This window comes from Mauremys mutica, chromosome 16, assembly GCF_020497125.1.
Source record: "Mauremys mutica isolate MM-2020 ecotype Southern chromosome 16, ASM2049712v1, whole genome shotgun sequence".
NCBI lineage: Eukaryota > Metazoa > Chordata > Testudines > Geoemydidae > Mauremys > Mauremys mutica.
In genome coordinates this window covers 16,150,968-16,169,067 of record NC_059087.1, presented here as the reverse complement: position 1 = coordinate 16,169,067, position 18,100 = coordinate 16,150,968, and the positions used below count along the sequence as shown (strand labels likewise).

The following is an 18,100-nucleotide window of genomic DNA, read 5'->3' as shown; positions in this document are numbered from 1 at the left end:
TAGGACATGAGGCACATTCCAACTATAAAACATTTGCTCTTCAAAGCATCTTTTTGAACTTGGGATAAAAGTCAAGCCTGTAAGGGATGAATTAAAGGTCTCTAGAGCGAGATTCCCTCTTCAATTTCAATGCTATCACTCCTCCCCCTTTAGCTTTTTTGGGTTCAGAAGTAAGGTAAAAAGCAGAGGAATTCTAGATGGGTGGTTAGCCATATATTTATCCTCTCAGTGGAGGACTGACGATTTTGCATGAAGCATAGGAAGTGCATGGTGAATAGATTCCATTGCCTGTATAATTTTTCCCTCTTGCCTGTCCAGTGAACACAAACCATGTAAACAATGAGGTATCATCCATTATCATCACTGGATTCCATTAGGCATTTGGAGCCACTTACAAAGATTCTAGCAAAAAAACATTTACATCTGGCAACAATTTGTTTCCCATTTACCTGAAATGCTGTTGTGCGTGCTCGCAACCCTCTTATCCCTCATCTTAAAGATGATTTTAAATACCTTAATTTTAGAGGTAAACTACAATTTGTCAGTTTTGTAGAACATTAAAACCTTTTTTCTAAAATTTAGATGTCAGACATCCCATGTAAGTGAAAAAGCTAAAAGGTCCTGTTTGGCTTTTAGGGCACACATTTAATAGCTTACAGTATGGAAAATCTTGACTTTAAAAAAATACCAATCTTTTACATTATCATAGGAAAGAATAATAAATAGCAAATAAACCTAAATAATTCTGTACTTTTGATGATCCAGGGCCCACATCCTGTAGTCCTAGAGGGCACACGCAACAATTCATGGATTTTTAAGGCTAGAAGGACCACTATGGTCATCTAGCCTGACTACGTGGATAATATGAGCCAGAGGTATCACCCTGACACTTTGGTGGACCTATGAACTTGAGGTTGTGTGTTAAGCTCTCTTCTGGTGCAATTTGATAGGGAGAGGGTAAAACACCACAGGTGGCCCCAACAAATTTAAAATGACTACACAATTTTAAAGCTGGATTAAATTTTTTGGGGCCTAAACTTGACAATGCCCCTTTTTAACATTATTATTATTTATATTGCGCTTTACAACAGGTAAAATATGCTAAACAAAAAACAAGATCCCTGCCCTGAAGAACTTACAGTCTAAAGGCACAGGCGGGTACAGTACAGTGAACAGAGGCATGAGGACGTTATCGCTGGTACACCGTGTGGAACAGGTGGGTTTTTAGAAGGGGGTTTGAAGAAAGAGAGGGAGGGCTTGGTTATACTCACTGGGTGGCTGTTTCAAGCATAGCAAGTAGCATAAAGGGTCAGTTGGGAGGAGACAGAGCACATGGAAAGGGGCTTGGGCCATAGAAGGAGGTGGACAGAGGGTTTCTCTCAGAACGATCAACATCCCTCAGCTAGGTTCAGAACTCAAATCATGTGCAAAACTAAAGTCTTTCCTTTGCAGCAAGAAATAGAAACAGTTAAATGTACAGAACAGTAAGTACACTTCGCTGGCATGCAGCGTTTTAAAAATAAAACGAGGCAGCACATGGTACCGAACCAAGAGTCGTGATCATCTTCAGCATTACTTGACTGCAGGTAGCAGACTGCTCTGAGACTGACTGAGTACTTTAATCTCCTCTTTGTATATTTTTAGGGTTGCCAATTTTGGTTGAACGTATTCCTGGAGATTTCACCACATGACATATTCTTTAATTAAATATTAATTTAATTCCTAGAGACCCCAGGACAATCCTTGAGGGTTGATGATTCTATATATTTTTGACTGCCGCTGGTTAGTGGTTTCTTTTAAAGGAGGGGAACACAAATACAGGGAAATTACAGATTTCAAACAATATGATCTTGAAAGAGTGAGTTGCTTTAGACAATAGGAAAGATGCGTAAAGAAGCACTATAAGGAATAAGACTTTTTAATTACTAGGAACCTTTGGAACATGCAGGAGAACATGGTGGCCATGTTCAGCTCTGTTCCAGCTGTGCTCTTCAGATTGACTAATACCTCAGGGTGCACTATTCTTATAAAATCCCTAGTGCTTATGCTCCAGAGTGCACGTGCAGCTGGAGTGGAGTCATGACAGTGAGACTCAGCAGGGGGAGAAGTGGGTCCCATCTGTGGTGTCAGATCACTCCTTCAGGCGCCGTTTCCTGGTTCCAAACCCAACTTTTTAAAACTGTGTTAAAAGTTACTGACCACTAAGTGCATGTCACTTAAGGGGCGGGGAGGAGGCCATTCCTGCTCATTGCTCACCTTCCTTTGACTTTCTGCCACAGCTGTGGGTGCAGATTGACTTACTGATATGCTACTTGCACCACTGTTTGCACCATCTGCCAGGCATAAAAAATAAACTTTCCTTTTGGTTCTTATGAGATGCATTTTCCTACAGGCGGTACCTATGGGGTTAGCCAAAAACACCATCACGTCAAAGGCCTTTCTCGGCCCTGCTCATTCTTGGCTTCTCAGGATACTAAATACTGTTCTGAGCATGAAATTGGCCCATGGCTTCTGAAGAGCAAAGCCTTAGCTACTTAAACACTCTGGTGATAACCACAGGATATTAATACAGTTTGGCTTATTTTATTAGGGATAGGCAAATAGATGGAAGTTTGTGATCCAATACTGGAAGGAAGGCCTATCTATTGGAGACCCCCTCCCCAAAGAAAGATCCTCTGAATATTGTTTTTAGTGGGCCTCATTGATGCTGCCATATCTGAAGCTGCCCCCTTGCTAGAGCTGGGCTCACTGCTGCATCAAGGTCTGGCACCTCTCGCACGCAGTTCCTGTGGCCCTTGATGCCGTTCTTGGATGGTGCTTCGTTACCTCATTCCAGCTGCTCATGTCTGGATGGCTGGGGAGGCTCATGCCAGGTTATGATGATAGGAATAGGGGAAAATAGCAAAATGTGCTGAATATTGGACAATATGGACAGTTTTCCCCCCCAAAATCCTGGCTTTCTAACTTGCTAAACTATATATTTTTAAATCTTTTTTTATACTGAATAAACCCATTATTGTGGGGTATTGTGTAATAGAACATGCTATGCAAACATGGATTAGGCACAAAGTCACCAACAAATCTTCTCTTAGGGAGCAAAATAAATAAGAAACAAGATATCCCTGAAACAATAAAGGGAAGGATCTTGATTTTGTGGGGTAGGGCATATCTTATCTATTATCACCAGCATTTCTTACTCTATAACCAAGGTAGACTGCCTTTTTTTTATAGATGCTGGGAGATGAAAAATCTTGAGTCAATACCACTAAATTCTTGCAAACACAAAAACATCACATTGGCATCTAGTGACTCATCCTGGGATTTTTCTAGCTTTGTTGGATAAACTAGATAAACACACATAAAACCAGAAACTCTAATCTAAGCCCCAGAACCATTGTAATTTAGTGACGTTAACAGTGTTATTTCTGGATTACACCATTACGGGAAGAGAATCGGGCTGAAGTCGGTATATAAGCAGAATATTTTATCTAGAATTTGCGTATGTTACATTTGTTTCATGTGGCCTCATGAGGCTGAAATCTTATGGGACTTCTGCAGTTGTAGGTGAAATACCACAGGATTTTTGGCACCATCCCAAACCCTAGTCCTGATTTGGCCACGGTTATAAAGCCTTATCTGAACTGTGTGCAGATGTAATTGCCACTTTTGGCATCCTTCTCTAATGTAGCTCGTCTTCCAGTCTGTCCCAGAACTTTGCATGGTAATACTTTCTATTCCATTTGTGAAGCTGTGAACAGGATTCTTTTAAAGATGGAGATGAGTGGGTGCTACAACTTTGAAAAACATACACAAACACACACTCACAAATTGCTTTAATGCTGGGAGCTGACTGGCGCTACAGAGCTACATGCTCTGAGCGCCTCTCTGCAGTAGTATATACCCTTATCTGACCACTAAACTTACAGTCAGTCAGACTAAACCTGTCTTTCTGCAAACCCTTTGGATTGCTCATCTTACTTATGGAGCTGTTGCTCTGCAAGCTAACTGTGACATCACATCTGCCAGTCACTGAATACTAAGTGAGGATCTCTCTCGTGGATGGGCTTTGTAATATTGGCATTTGAATTTCAACCTTTGATGAGTCTGGTGGGGTTGAAATGGAAGATTATGTTTAAATGGATTCTATTAATAGGAATGCTGCTAAGAGACTGCAGATCCCGAATTCCTTGCATAGCAGCTGGTGTGAGTTTTAAAATGCAGTTGGTGTTGATGCTTGGGATATAGATTTGGGGGCGGGAGAGAAGCTGAACAAACAGATTCTTAATGATGGAGTCTCGCTTACTAGTTCCTCTATTTCCAGGTCTACCCCACAAAACATTTGTTACCTAAGAGCCACTGCCTAATGCTTTGCCAGGAGTGATGCTCATACATTACAGAAGTGCTATACCTAGCCTAGGTGGAGGAGGGGTGTGCGGTGTTCTTTGGAATGGTTGGCTTAAAAAATAATCTAAAACTCAAATGGTTAAGATACACATCCCACTTAGCTACAAGTGCTGAAGGGGGTGAAACAGTAGACAAATGTGAACGCAGCGCCCCCTCTCCAGCCAACATTGAAGTACTGGCTTTTCTTGTCTTCCCTTTGTAGAGCAAACAGAGAACTCCATATCAGTCCCATGTGGGAGGATGATGAAATGTGGCTCTGTGCTTTGTCCTGGGTACATTTCCTAGTTGTCTGTTCAGGCTTAATCAATGACTCCATCAGTACTTTCCAGCTCAATGAAAGGAGCAGATATAGTATCTGCCAAAAGGATAAACCACTAGAGATTAGTGAAGTTTTAGGAGAACAGAGATTAGTAAAACCTTGGATTTTTTTTTTTATTTACATCCTTGTGTAACACCAACAGACCCCGGTCATCGGTGGGCAGGATCGAATCTGGGACCTCTGGAGCTAAATGCATGAGCCTCTATTGCAGTATTTCTCAAACTGGGGTCGCAGCTTGTGTAGAGAGAGCCCCTGGCGGGCCAGGATGGTTTGTTTACCTGCCCCATCCACAGGTCCAGCCAATCGTGGCTCCCACTGGCCGCCGTTCACCTCTGCAGGCCAATGGGAGCTGCTGGAAGCGGTGGCCAGTATGTCCCTCGGCCCGCGCCGCTTCCAGCAGCTCCCATTGGCCCGGAGCAGCAAACCGCGGCCAGTGGGAGCCGCGATCGGCTGGACCTGTGGACAGGGCAGGTAAACAAACCAGCCCGGCCCGCCAGGGGCTTTCCCTACAGAAGCGGCAACCCCAGTTTGAGAAACCCTGCTCTATTGCATGAGCTAAAGGCCATATGGCTCTAAGCTAAGGCTCTAGAGCAAACTCATTAATCTCTAAGTGGTCTCGTTGCCACTACATGGGATAGAGCACCACATGCAGGAGGTGTGTGGGTTACACTTGCACAGTTTCTTTCAAGTAGGGGACCATGTCCTGCACCAGCTCTGTGCAACTGGACTTTTAAATTGGGGCCCCTAGCAAGTATATAGTATGCATTACTTCCGGATGGACTCAGAGTGAAATGCACCCAGCACAAAGGGGTCTTGGTCCATGAGTGGGGCTCCTAGGTCCTACAAGAATACAAAATAATAATAATAATTAATAATGAAGTAGGCAGTTTCTGAAACTGTCTACAAAATGTGAAATCATGAGCTACCTTATTTTGTTGTTTAGTGGATGTGAAAAGTGGTGGAGGTGGCTTGTTAACAGCATTTGGCAATCCAGGTATGTAGGCTGCACAGACCTCACAACAGCTGGATCTAATGCCAGTACAACTGTCCCATTGTAGCTTGCCTTGTATATCTGCATCTCCTCACTAAGCCAAAATAAATGGAGAAAAATCTATCTTTAATTTAAAATAACTGACCTGCTAATGTAGCTATTTATCATAGCTAGCAACTCTTGTGGAACAGTTAATGCATGGAAAGGTCACAAATTACATAAATTGATGTGTCTTTCAGGAGGACTATATTCTGCACTTGAAGAGGGATAGATAGTGGGTTTCATCTCTAACTGCTACAATCCAGTGTTGCTTTCCTGTTGGGGAGAATAATGGGTTTTCAGCTCTGGCATTTAATGTGATAACATTGGAGGCTATTTTGCTTAAGTAACTCTTACATACAAATAAACAGAATAGCATCTATTTTTGTAAAGTTGCATAATTTATAGTATACAAACTAAGCTATGCTCTTATACCAGTAAATGGAAATGCTGAGAGTAAATACACAGGAATACCCTAAATTAGTGGTGTTATGCTAGCTAAGCACCCTGGTTCAGGGTTATATTTTTCTGTGCCATTAGCATAGGGAGGAATTCATTAAAATGCTTCAGGTCAAGTTCAGACCTTTTGACTGAGCAAAAGGAGTTGCACTGGATGACCTGTATTTAAAAAACTTCACTTGTTAGTTGGGGTTCAGAGCAGCCCCAAACCCAGTGGAAGTTAGTATACGATCAAATGGTAGCTGATAGGCAAAGGGTGGTACAGCAAAGCTCTCTCTAATGAGGGCAAACAAAAGGGTGGGGCTAGAACTGGTCAAACTTTAACATGTTATGTTTTCTTAAAACTTTATTTTGTCACTATTGCCATACATTAACTTTCCATACACGTATTAATAAATCTTATTAATAACCTCACCTTGGTACCTTTTCAAGACATATTTGTGTTTCATCACCCTCATATCTCTCTTTTGTTCAAATACCAAAAATGGTAACCATACATTATAAAATCTATTTGATCTTCATAAGGCTGGCTGTCCTTACTTCTGGTGACAGAATTTCCTAGACTTCATTTCTGCATACCACTAATGTTGGGGGATCTGTCCTTTCCCAGAAACAAGCAATCCCACATCTGGCTGCTAGTAGCCATTGTGTTTATCAGTGGGTCCTTACCTGAGTTAGCCTCCTTTTGAATGCTAACCTAATAGAATCACTATGGCTTCTGTGGGAAGCCTAACTTTAAATTCTATTTGTGTTGCTCCAGAAAATAGTATTATCTTAAAACATTCCCACCAGGTACACAAAAAGGTTCCTATTCATCCACCTCCTATCCAGCATTTATCTCCCTTTACACACATGCATGCACACACACACACATGCGCACACAATTATAGTTTCCTTAACTTAGAGTGAAGTATCATTGATAGTGTCTTGTAATTTTCCTTAGTTACACAAATAGATGAAGTTTTGGCCTTCCTCCAGGTATTTTGCCATTGTTCCAAAGTAATGAGGTTTTAGATCCTTTTCCCGTTTTTTTCATAAAGTTAGTTTTATCTTCTGGATCCATCAATAATGATTTGTTAAACTATGTAGCATTCAGGCCTGCTGAGGTGGCCTTTCCCATAATTAGTGTTTCTGTCTTGATAATGGGCTCCTAAAACTTGGGATTCCTACATGGGACTTGATAGAAAGTTTTAGTTGCAAATAAGACCAAGCCGATGTATTAAAATTACCCATTATATCAATTTCCATAATTTTATCATTACAGAATAGCTGCTATACCTTCTTCCTCCAATATATTATGTATCTGATAAAGCAGTTGAAATTCTGAATTGTTTCTGATGGATTTAAGTGAGGAGGGGAAGTGGCTACCTCTTAGCTGTGTCAAATTCCATATCCAAAATGTAGTTACGATGCCTGGATTGTTTCCCTTTTGTGTTGGTCTAAATCCTTTTTTTTTTTTTTTTACATATTTGATTACAGCAAAGTTACAATAAAAGATTAACATTATACATGACTTGTTCAGGATCAGGTTAATGGTCTGGCTTGCCAGCTGGGGAGCCCTCGTTAAGTCACCAAATTTCTAAATACCTGTCTTCTTTTTAGCCCTTCTCTTGTGTATGTACATGGAGTGAAAGCTTTTCCATTAGAACAGTAGTTCATATTTTATTATACCACAAATCCCATAAGAGGAGGGGGTCACATTTTTCCAATAATGTGCAACGTGGAGTTTAGCTGCTAACAATAAGAAGGCAATTAATTTTTTGTTCTGTTTAAAATGCAGATCCTTTACTGGAGTATTTGTTGGTCTAAATCTTTTGGGTAGGAGGGGAAAATGCAGTGCTGTGCTTTGATTCATAGATCTTATTAGAGGGGGAGGGACTTCATGGGTGATCAAATCCATCCTCATTCAGATAACTATCAAACCTAGACATAGATGATTGAGAGGCCTGCCTGTTCATCCAGTCTTTGAAAGCTGTCAAAGCTTCCTATAGTTCAGCATTCAAATAACGGATCAGAAGGATTTTATTGCAGGTGGTACATAATGGCCTCAACTTTCTGCTTGCATGATTTTTCAAAATATGGTTTGTTTCTCTCCCACTGTCTGCGTGGGACATAGAGGCATAGTACTGTGCCTGCAAAGACAGACCACTGTACTGCATTATGGACGTGCCAGGGAAGGAGGCTGTAATTTCTAAGAAAATGTCCATGTTTCCCTCCCGAGTAAATGCTTGATGGTTGGTTGCACATTGTTCTTGTGTTTGCACACACTTGCCATTTTGCTTATTCAGGCTGCCAGCTTTGGCAAATGTTCTGTTCCCTCATTCTGCTCACATATCAAAGAGAAACTATGGAAATGAGACACTAATCCATCACAGTTGTATTTTTAGGAGAGACCTGTAAACGTCTACTGGCAAATGGACATAAGGTAAGAAATCTTGACACATGACCCTTGCTCTGTTCTCAAGCTTTGCAGAATAATCCATACCCTAAAATGGTTTCTGCAGTGTTTCAGCAATCTCTGCCTCATAACAGAAGGGGTTGATCAGAAATGCGGAGGGTTCGATCAGGACTGACATGTACCACGTACACTGCAGGTATTTTGAAACTCTAGACAGTTAAACCTATCATCCATAATATCCAAAGCTTACTTGAGGGATCTCAAATTGCTGAACTTCACTCATCTTGCTCTGTTTTTTAAAAAAAACAAACAAAAGAAATCTTTGATGGCAGTGCAATAGCAGATAAAGATTTTTAGGTCTTTCAGTCCCTCTAGTAACAAACTAAACTTGCTGCCCGTTTCTCTCTGTGTCTGCTCTGGTTTTTGTAATTGTGATCAACTGTGCACTGACTGTACAGTGTACTGTAAGCAGCAGCGATGTTTTGCATTCGGAGGAAGTTATCCATACGAGCCTGTTCAGCTTTTTGGCAGTTTTGCTAGCTGGCCTCTCTTTCATATTTTTTAACTTTTGAAGCATTAAATGATAATTTTAAGAAGCTTTTTGGCACTAAAGCTTTGTAAGCAATGATACAGAAAATGAATGGAAATTTTATTACTCCTTTTTAAGAGGATGATGGAATGAACTTTGATACGGGTTTAAGGAGGAAGCGGGGGAAACAGAAACTTGTAATCATGTCCACATTGGGTAATCAGAGATGGGTAGGATAATCTTTTTGTGAAACCTCAATTTCTTCTGGGCATATTTTCCATTTTCATTGGTTTAGGCTTTAAATTCTTCTATGACATCCTCTTTGGGGCACGTAGAACCTCATACTAAGGGTTACACAGTGTTCTGTCCTTAACACACATTTTGAGGACGTGACATGCCCACCTATCTTACACATGCTCAGATAATACAATGATGAGGTTTAGATTAGGTAACCCTTAATATACTTAGCTTGGTTTGTGTTGGTTCCTAAATAATGAATTAGAGCTTGACAGTGCAAATACTGAGGAATTGGTTTAAATATAAACAGTTTGTCACAGTTGGGAATGACTGCAGGTAATTCTGCTGAAGGAAAATACGAAGACTTTACACCACTTGTGCAAAATATGAGACAGTAGATTTTTTTGGATATGCAAAGCAAAGGGATTTTTTTAAGCCCTTTTGCTACTTAATTTTAAGCATACAAGGACAACCTGAAAATGTCTATTGAGAGGACACAGTTTATGAAGCCTTCCTAATTTGTTAAATTTGGCTGCTTTTTGAAAAATACGAAGTTATTTAGTTCTGTATTTGAACCCAAAGAGCACTTAAATATTAAATGAAAGGAAAAAATATTAGGAATAAATAAATAATCTGTACTTGTACAAAATACTACTCTAACTTTGATTCTATTTTTGGCAGTATTGGCAGAGACTGTGGACCAATTATAGAGCTGGCTGAATAATGCAAAAAATATTTGAAGAATTTACTTGCTAGATGATGTCAAAATTAATTTAATATTTGATGAGGCAAACAGGAGAGACAACATCTTAGATTTGCCTAATTTAGCTTTGTCTAACCTGACTGCATTATCTAAGTACTGACATGGTCCCTGTCAACATAGCATCTGAGCACTTAACAGACATGGGTCCTGACCACACCGGTATATAGTCCCATTGATTTTAGTGGACCTGCATTCACATGAGGGTACACATGGAAGTGTTTTCAGGATCAGTAAATAAAATGTCCTTTATTCCAAAGAGCTTATGATCTAATGTAAACTGAATTGCCCTCTACCATACTGATGGTGGGGTGTCAAGACATAGAATAAATACATGGCATGCTGGGCCAGAACTTCAGCTAGTGTAAACGACTTGAGTGGAGGTAGGCTGACTGTCCCATATACTGTAGTGTCTTTAACCCAAGCCTGTTGAAACATTTAAATCTCAACCCATTTCCATGAAGCATATAAGTATTATCCCTATTTCATAGATTGGAGCTGGGCGGGAAAACGATAGGATAAGTCTGACAGCCAGAAATCTAACTAGGACCCGGCTCTTGCCCCTATGCCTTTGCTTCAAAAAACTATAATCAAAATGGTGACTAGGTAGCAGGAGCTGATGAAACCAAAACCCATGGTGGATGTGACGGAGTGTCTGCCAAGACTGATCAAGCTCTTGGACTGCTACCCCTTCCTATTTCTCTATGTGGGTACCAGTGATACTGCCAAGAATGACCTTGAGCGGGTCACTGCAAACTACGTGGCTCTGGGAAGAAGGATAAACGAGTTTGAGGTGCAAGTCGTGTTCTCGTCCATCCTCCGTGTTGAAGGAAAAAGCCGAGGTAGGGACCATAGGTGCCGACTCTGTGGGTGCTCCAGGGCTGGAGCACCTATGGGGAAAAATTGGTGGGTGCTCTGCATCCACTGGCAGCTCCCCGCCTCCCCGCCCCAGCTCGCCTCCGCTCTGCCTCCGCCTCCTCCCCTGAGGATGCTGCTTCTCCCCTAGCTCCAGTGCTTGCTGCCGTGAAAAAGGAACAGTCAGCATGGATTCACCAAGGGCAAGTCATGCCTGACTGACCTGATTGCTTCTGTGATGAGATAACTGGCTCTGTGGATAAGGGGAAAGCGGTAGACGTAATATATTTTGACTTTAGCAAAGCTTTTGATACCATCTCCCACAGTATTCTTGCCAACAAATTAAAAAAGTATGGATTGGATTAATGGAATATAAAGTGGATAGAAAGCTGGCTAGATTGTCAGGCTCAATGGGTAGTGATCAACGGCTCGATGTCTAGTTGGCAGCTAGTATCAAGCGAAGTGCCCCAGGGGTCAGTCCTGGGGCTGGTTTTGTTCAACATCTTCGCTAATGATGTGGATGATGGAATGGATTGCACCCTCAGCAAGTTCACAGATGACAGGGGGGAGAGATAGGTATGCTGGAGGGTAGGGATAGGGTCCAGAGTGACCTAGACAAATTGGAGGATTGGGCCAAAAAAAATCTGACAAGGTTCAAGAAGGACAAGTGCAGAGTCCTGCACTTAGGGCTGACAAGTGCAGAGTCCAGGGCACTGCTATAGGCTGGTGACTGACTGGCTAAGTGGCAGTTCTGCAGAAAAGGGCCTGGGGATTACAGTGCATGAGAAGCTGGATATGAGTTAACAGTGTGCTCTTGTTGCCAAGAAGGCTAATGGCATACTGGGCTGCATTAGTAGGAGCGTTGCCAGCAGATTGAGGGAAGTGATTATTCCCCTCTATTCAGCACTGGTGAGGCCACATCAGAGTATTGCATCCAGTTTTGGGCCTCCAACTACAGAAAGGATGTGGACAGATTGGAGAGAGTCCAGCGGAGGGCAATGAAAATGATTAGGGGGCTGGGGCACATGATTTATGAGGAGAGGCTGAGGGAACTGGGGTTATTTAGTCTGCACAAGAGAAGAGTGAGGGGGGGAGTTGATAGCCTTCAACTATCTGAAGTGGGAGGGTTCCAAAGAGGATGGAGCTAGGTTGTTCTCAGTGGTGGCAGATGACAGAACAAGGAGCAATGGTCTCAAGTTGCAGTGGGGGAGGTCTAGGTTGGATATTAGGAAACACTATTTCACTAGGAGGGTGGTGAAGCATGGAATGGGTTACCTAAGGAGGTGGTGGAATCTCCATCCTTATAGGTTTTTAAGGCCCAGCTTGACAAAGCCCTGGCTGGGATGATTTAATTGGTGTTGATTCTGCTTTGAGCAGGGGGTTGGACTAGATGACCTCCTGAGGTCTCTTCCAACGCTAATCTTCTATGATTCAATGTGATGTGTTTTCCCTTCATAATAGCTAATAAATGGGGGAAGGGAAATATGGAAATAATACAACATATATGCTGTGTGAAGAGAACAATATCTAAATAAATCAACAAAAAAGTTGACTTCCTATGAGGCATCAGCAAGTCCTGTAAAATGCTTGTCTGTCTTCCAAGTGTTAGGCAGAGGTCAGCCTCTTGTCTCCATTAAAGCCAGGGTTTGTGTTTGATGTCATTGCTTATAGTTTGTTTTAAAAATCTGACTTCTGCTAGGATCTTTTTCCTTGGTAGAGAAAGGTATTTATAACTATTTCCAGCTAGATCTCTTAATTGCAAATCAGCTTATACTTAACCTATGGGTAACAAATCTTGGAACTCCTTGGCTGACATACAAACTTTCAATTAGGAGGCTAGTGTAAATAGTGTTCTATTCTTAAGGATTTCAGATTGATCTATTATCAGAGGGGTAGCTGTGTTAGTCTGGATCTGTAAAAAGCAACAGAGAGTGCTGTGGCACCTTATAGACTAACAGATGTATTGGAGCAAAAGCTTTCGTGGGTGAATACCCACTTTGTCATCTGACGAAGTGGGTATTCACCCACGAAAGCTTATGCTCCAATACATCTGTTAGTCTATAAGGTGCCACAGGACTCTTTGTTGCTTTTTAGGTTGATCTGTGGCACTGTTGGTGCAGATCTTCATGTGTAACAGCTGTTGCAACAGCTGTCCAGGTGCCAATGTCTCAGAGAGGGGACGTCATTGTTAACAGCTATTGGTCTCAGGAGTTTGGGAGGGGAAGCAGAATTGATTAGACTCAGTTGCTTTGTTTTGCTTTTTGATGAAGAATGCAGTTGAGATTCTGGAATATCCTAGGGCTCGTCTGCTTGCAGAGTTGCACCGGTTTAACTTGGGATTGAAGGTGGATTTTTGTTGTTTGTTTTTTAACTGTTGTTAAACTGGTGCAAAAGGATGTGTGGACTCATGTTGGTTTAAACCAGGCTTTCTTCAGTTTAGCTAAAGTCTAAGAAGTGACTTATGCTAAATTTCAACAAAAGTAGTTTCAATGCAGGAGTTTGCACTGGGTTAACTAAACTGATTTGTATGTAGACAAGGCCCTGGGATTTGAAGCAACATTTGACGCACTGAAGATCATGCTGGTGAACTTTTCTATCACAGAGGCACTGTGATGGTTAGTAAGGGTATTCTCCTAGAAAGGTGGAAAAAGGCACATGTGTTCAGAGGGAACAGGGCACAGAAATATATATACTTCACCGGCATTTTGCATTTTGGTAAGAGAAGGATGGAGCTAAATAAAACTGTAAAGTGTTAACAGTGAATAACTATCTTAAAACTGTAACATGGATCAAATCTTCATTTCAAGGTAAAAAGCCTCTTTTTTCATAGTTTAAAGATTATTTTGAGAGATTGCTAAATCTTTTTATAATTTTGTTAGCATCCTTGATGTCAGCAAGAAATGCTGTGTATGCAACAATAGCTCCTGGTTTGCTATTTTTGTTCTTCTGACTTTTCTGACTTCATTAGTAACAGTGAAACAGCAAATTTGCTCAAGGGTAAAACTGGGCTCTGAGAATCATTAGTGCCGTTAACATTTTTTTTTAAACTAACATTTTTCTCTATTGTGCCAGATAGCTTAAATTTAACCCTGTAAAGCAGAATCAGTAAAATGGGCCATATGAATTTCTGCTGATAAGGAGGTTTTGAGATAATCCCTTTTTATACAGACCTGTGCCTGCAAAGGCTTAAGAATATTCATCACAGTAGCTGATTGTTTTCCAAGTAATATATCCTGATGGGCTGTGAAGCCTGTCCTTTTCTTACGATAAATACATTGCAGAGATTTTGCTTAACTACAGGTTTGAGCCACTCCATCTTTAATTTCTGCTGCTCAGTTTTTAAGTTGGCTTTGGCAGAGTCTGGCTGAAATATAGTAGCATTGACATTGAAATCACATAGTGTGAGGTGGGAGAGGGGATAAGAGGAGATTCAGTGTAGTTCACATCGTGTTTGGAAAAAAAACATTTTTTCCTGAATATCCCTGAAACACTTGTACTACTTAGTTTACCTCCTATGCAGAGGAAAAGTCAATGTAAATTTGAATGTTTGGGTGACTGATAATGTATAGCAAAGTATATGCAACTGTAATCCCCAAAGACATAATAAAACTAAACATCCGTGCTGCATAAACAACTGGAATAATTTAAATATTAAGCTCTTTATGCCATTCAGAAAAACTCTCAAATTCCACCCTTAATTGTTTGCACCTGTAGCTGTGCAAATGAAATCACTTCCAGGTGCAAATACCTAGCTATCTGATTGCTTCCAAAAATCAAAAGTATTCCATTACGTGCACCTGCAGGTGCAGATAGTTGCCAGTGTTGCTTCAAAGGCTAGCTTGAGTCCTATTGAAAACCATGGCCAGTTGTATGAAAGATTTAATGCATTATCACAAACCAGAATAAAACATTGTATGGCAAGCTCCTCCTTTACTTTGAAAGGTCATGTGCTCTTTACCTTGCCAGAAAATCATTCAGAAACTTGTAGCATTAAAAAGGAAACTTAACTCTTGAAGTGACAATTGTTTATCTGACAGAAAGAATAGGGTTCTGTGAGAAACCTGAATATAGAACTGACATCCTGCTGGTCTTATCCTGACAGTCTTTTCATTTTAGAAACATGAAGCTAGTGAAAGCAAATATGCTTATTAATATGGTATCCCAAAACAGCTTGATAGTTTGATAGCATCAGTCTACTGAGAGGTGTTGCTTATGCACAATGCCCAGCCACTTCATTCAGGAGATTGCAAATATAAATCTAACCTGACCCAGTGTTTATCATCTTGCCTAAGATCCGCAAAGAGTGACTTCAGCTCAGACAACCTAGCTCCGTGCTTTTGGCTCAACCAGGGGAAAGCTTCCTTTTAGGCTTATCTATTAAAGCTGCTGGCTACAGACCAAGGTTCCTGGCTAGTTCTGAGCTGTGTGATGTGTCGACCTGTAGTGAGTTCAGCCATTAGAGAGTGATTAAGTACATGATAATATCTAGTCATATGCTGGTTGACAACAGTTTGGCTGTGCACAAGATACATAGAGCAGAATTGAGAATGCAAAGTGATAATAAATTCTGCAGTTCTGTTATGCCTCAGCTGTCTATTTAAAAAAAACAAACAACTTTCCCTAATATCAAGAGCCTGTAAATATTACCAGCATGTGTTGATGAATGGCTATGCAGCTGTAAAACTTGATTTAAATATACACTCAACCAATCCCTGGACCACCCAGATCAGGGATTTGCCATCCAGCTCTAAACTGCTGGTGAGGGAAAGACTTCAGACCCCTGCACTCGACACAGAATAAAACTTGGCTATGGAGAAAAAAGGCACAATTGCTTAAGAATGCTGAACTTTAAGAAGAGACAGCACAAACTCTTTTAAAGGCCCTATTGATGATGCACTGCTCCCTGGGGAAACCAGTTTTCCTATAGGTAGAGGAAGCCAAAACTGCAGACTTTTTTTATATAGAGGGGGGAGGATCGGAAAGGTTGCATGAACCTTCTAGGATTCCCTCAGTGGACAGCCTAGCTTCCCGGTACCTAACACTGAGCTTTTAATCATTTGATTTTTAACTGTTTCCTATTGGTCAAACATATTGTTTCTCTGTTTTGCTTTCTCTGGTCCACTTAGGGTTGCCAGTTGTCCAAAATGCCCAGTCGACCGGGCCATTAAAAGTCCAGTTGCCTGTCCTGGCTCTGCGCGGCTCCCGTAAGCGGCTGGCATGGCTCTGGGGCCTGGGAGGCACCACATGCTGCCCCGTCCCGTGAGCTGGCTCCACAGCTCCTATTGGCTGGGAACCGCAGCCAATGGGAGCTATAGGGACAGTGCCTGCCTCTGGGGGTGGAGGGCAGAGCACATAGCCGCCTGGCTGTGCCTCCTGCTAGAGGCCGCAGGGACATGCCGGCCGCTTCCAGGAGCTGCCTGAGGTAAGCGCCACCTGGAGCCCGCATCCCACACCCCCTCCCATGCCCCAACCTTCTGCCCCAGCCTAGAGCCCCCTCCTTCACCCCAATCCCTTGCCCCAGCTCAGAACCCCCTCTTGCACCCAAATTCCCTCCCAGAGCCCCACACTCCTGCCACACTCCAAATCCCTCAGCCTGGAGTCCCCTCCTGCACCCAAACTCCTCATCACCGGCCCCACACCAGAACCTGGAGCCCTCACCCATACCCGCACTCCAACGCGCTACCCCAGCCCTGAGCAACCTCCCACAACCAAACCCCTCATCCCTGGCCCCACCCCAGAGCTCCCACCCCCAGCCAGAGCCCTCACCTCCCCGCACCCCAACCTCCTACCCCAGCCTGGTGAAAATGAGTGAAGGTGGGGGAGATCAAGGGGGGGGGGGATGGAGTGAGCTGGGGCGGGACCTCAGAGACGGGGCGGGGCAGCGGGCGGGATAAGGGTGTTCAGTTTTCTGCAGTCACAAAGTTGGCAACCTTCGGTCCATTCCTAAAGTGTACACATACAGAACACTTATTTTTCAAAACTACAGTTTAGAAGTTCTTACCTCTGGTATTAAAATCGAGTAACTTATTAGCGAGAGGTCTCAAAGCGACTTATACACCATTTTGAGTAAACATTGCACTTTAAAGTCTTATTACTCCAAGGAGACATGGATGCTATGTGATCAAGAGATCCTCTTCCAGTTTTTTGTATTCAGGATTTGTCCTACAAGTCTCTCCCCTCTTTCCTCATCACTGTCTGCTGTGTAGATGTACACATTGTTTCAGGATTTTCCAGTGGGTTTATTAGTAAGGAACCCTGTACAGTACATGGAAACTCATTTATTAATATGCTCCATTTGGGGAGAAGTGTGGCGTTAACAGAACTTTGAATAGTCACACTACTGACTTCTCGTGGACATTACCCATTTAGGGGGCTGAGCAAACATTGTCTTTTATCCCAAATATTGGGACAATACCAATTTTTTTGAACAGTTGTTCTGAGCCATTATATATGGGACCAGGTTCTGATCTCAGTTACTCCACTGTATTTGGGGTCCTTTATCTCCTTTAAATCCCCCCCCAAACAAAACAAAAAAGGGTTTGTTATACACACGCATTTAAGTGGTTCAGCAGACTTACTGAAGCAGCAATATCTTAAAATGTGAATATTTCTGGATTCAATATGGTATCATGTAATATAATTTTAGGAGGTGAGGAAACTGTAATAGGCTGCTCTTATTAATTACTTCATCTGAATAGAAAACTATCAAAGTACTGTTCAAGTTCCATACTGGAGCATCTGGAGCTTATGAATCCAGCTAATCCTCAATTCTTCTATTAAAAATGGAATCTCAGCTTCACTCATCTAGTTGCAACTAACTTTTCTGCACAATACTCTTAAAGATTAAAAAAAGTGACTATTTGGTACAAAGTGACACTGGCCTCTTCAGGAACGTTTTTCAGCGTGCATTTTGTAATATAATGACCTATTTAAAATGTACTCGAGAGATGCAGAATTTGCCCCAGGATTGTAAATGACTTGATGTTGACTATGTGTGCATTCAGTGTCCACTCTTGTGTAGTCATGAGTTAAGCTTTAAATCTGTCCAGAATCAGACTGACCAAACCCACTCTTGGCCCACTCTTCTCAGGCAGGATTAGTCATATTTT

The 18,100-nt window shown here is 41.9% G+C and overlaps 1 protein-coding gene across 6 annotated transcripts in view; it reads left to right on the top strand.

Moving 5' to 3' along the window:
• The window catches only part of ZDHHC8 (zinc finger DHHC-type palmitoyltransferase 8), a 227,146-nt gene that overhangs the window by 62,228 nt on the left and 146,818 nt on the right, over window positions 1-18,100 (top strand). Inside the window, exon 2 of one of the 6 annotated variants that reach the window (XM_044990111.1) lies at window positions 1,092-1,216. The exons of the other annotated variants lie outside the window; for them this stretch is intronic. The gene's annotated coding sequence lies outside the window, so the exon portion shown is untranslated. The remainder of the gene's footprint in view (window positions 1-1,091; window positions 1,217-18,100) is intronic. 6 annotated transcript variants of the gene reach the window in all.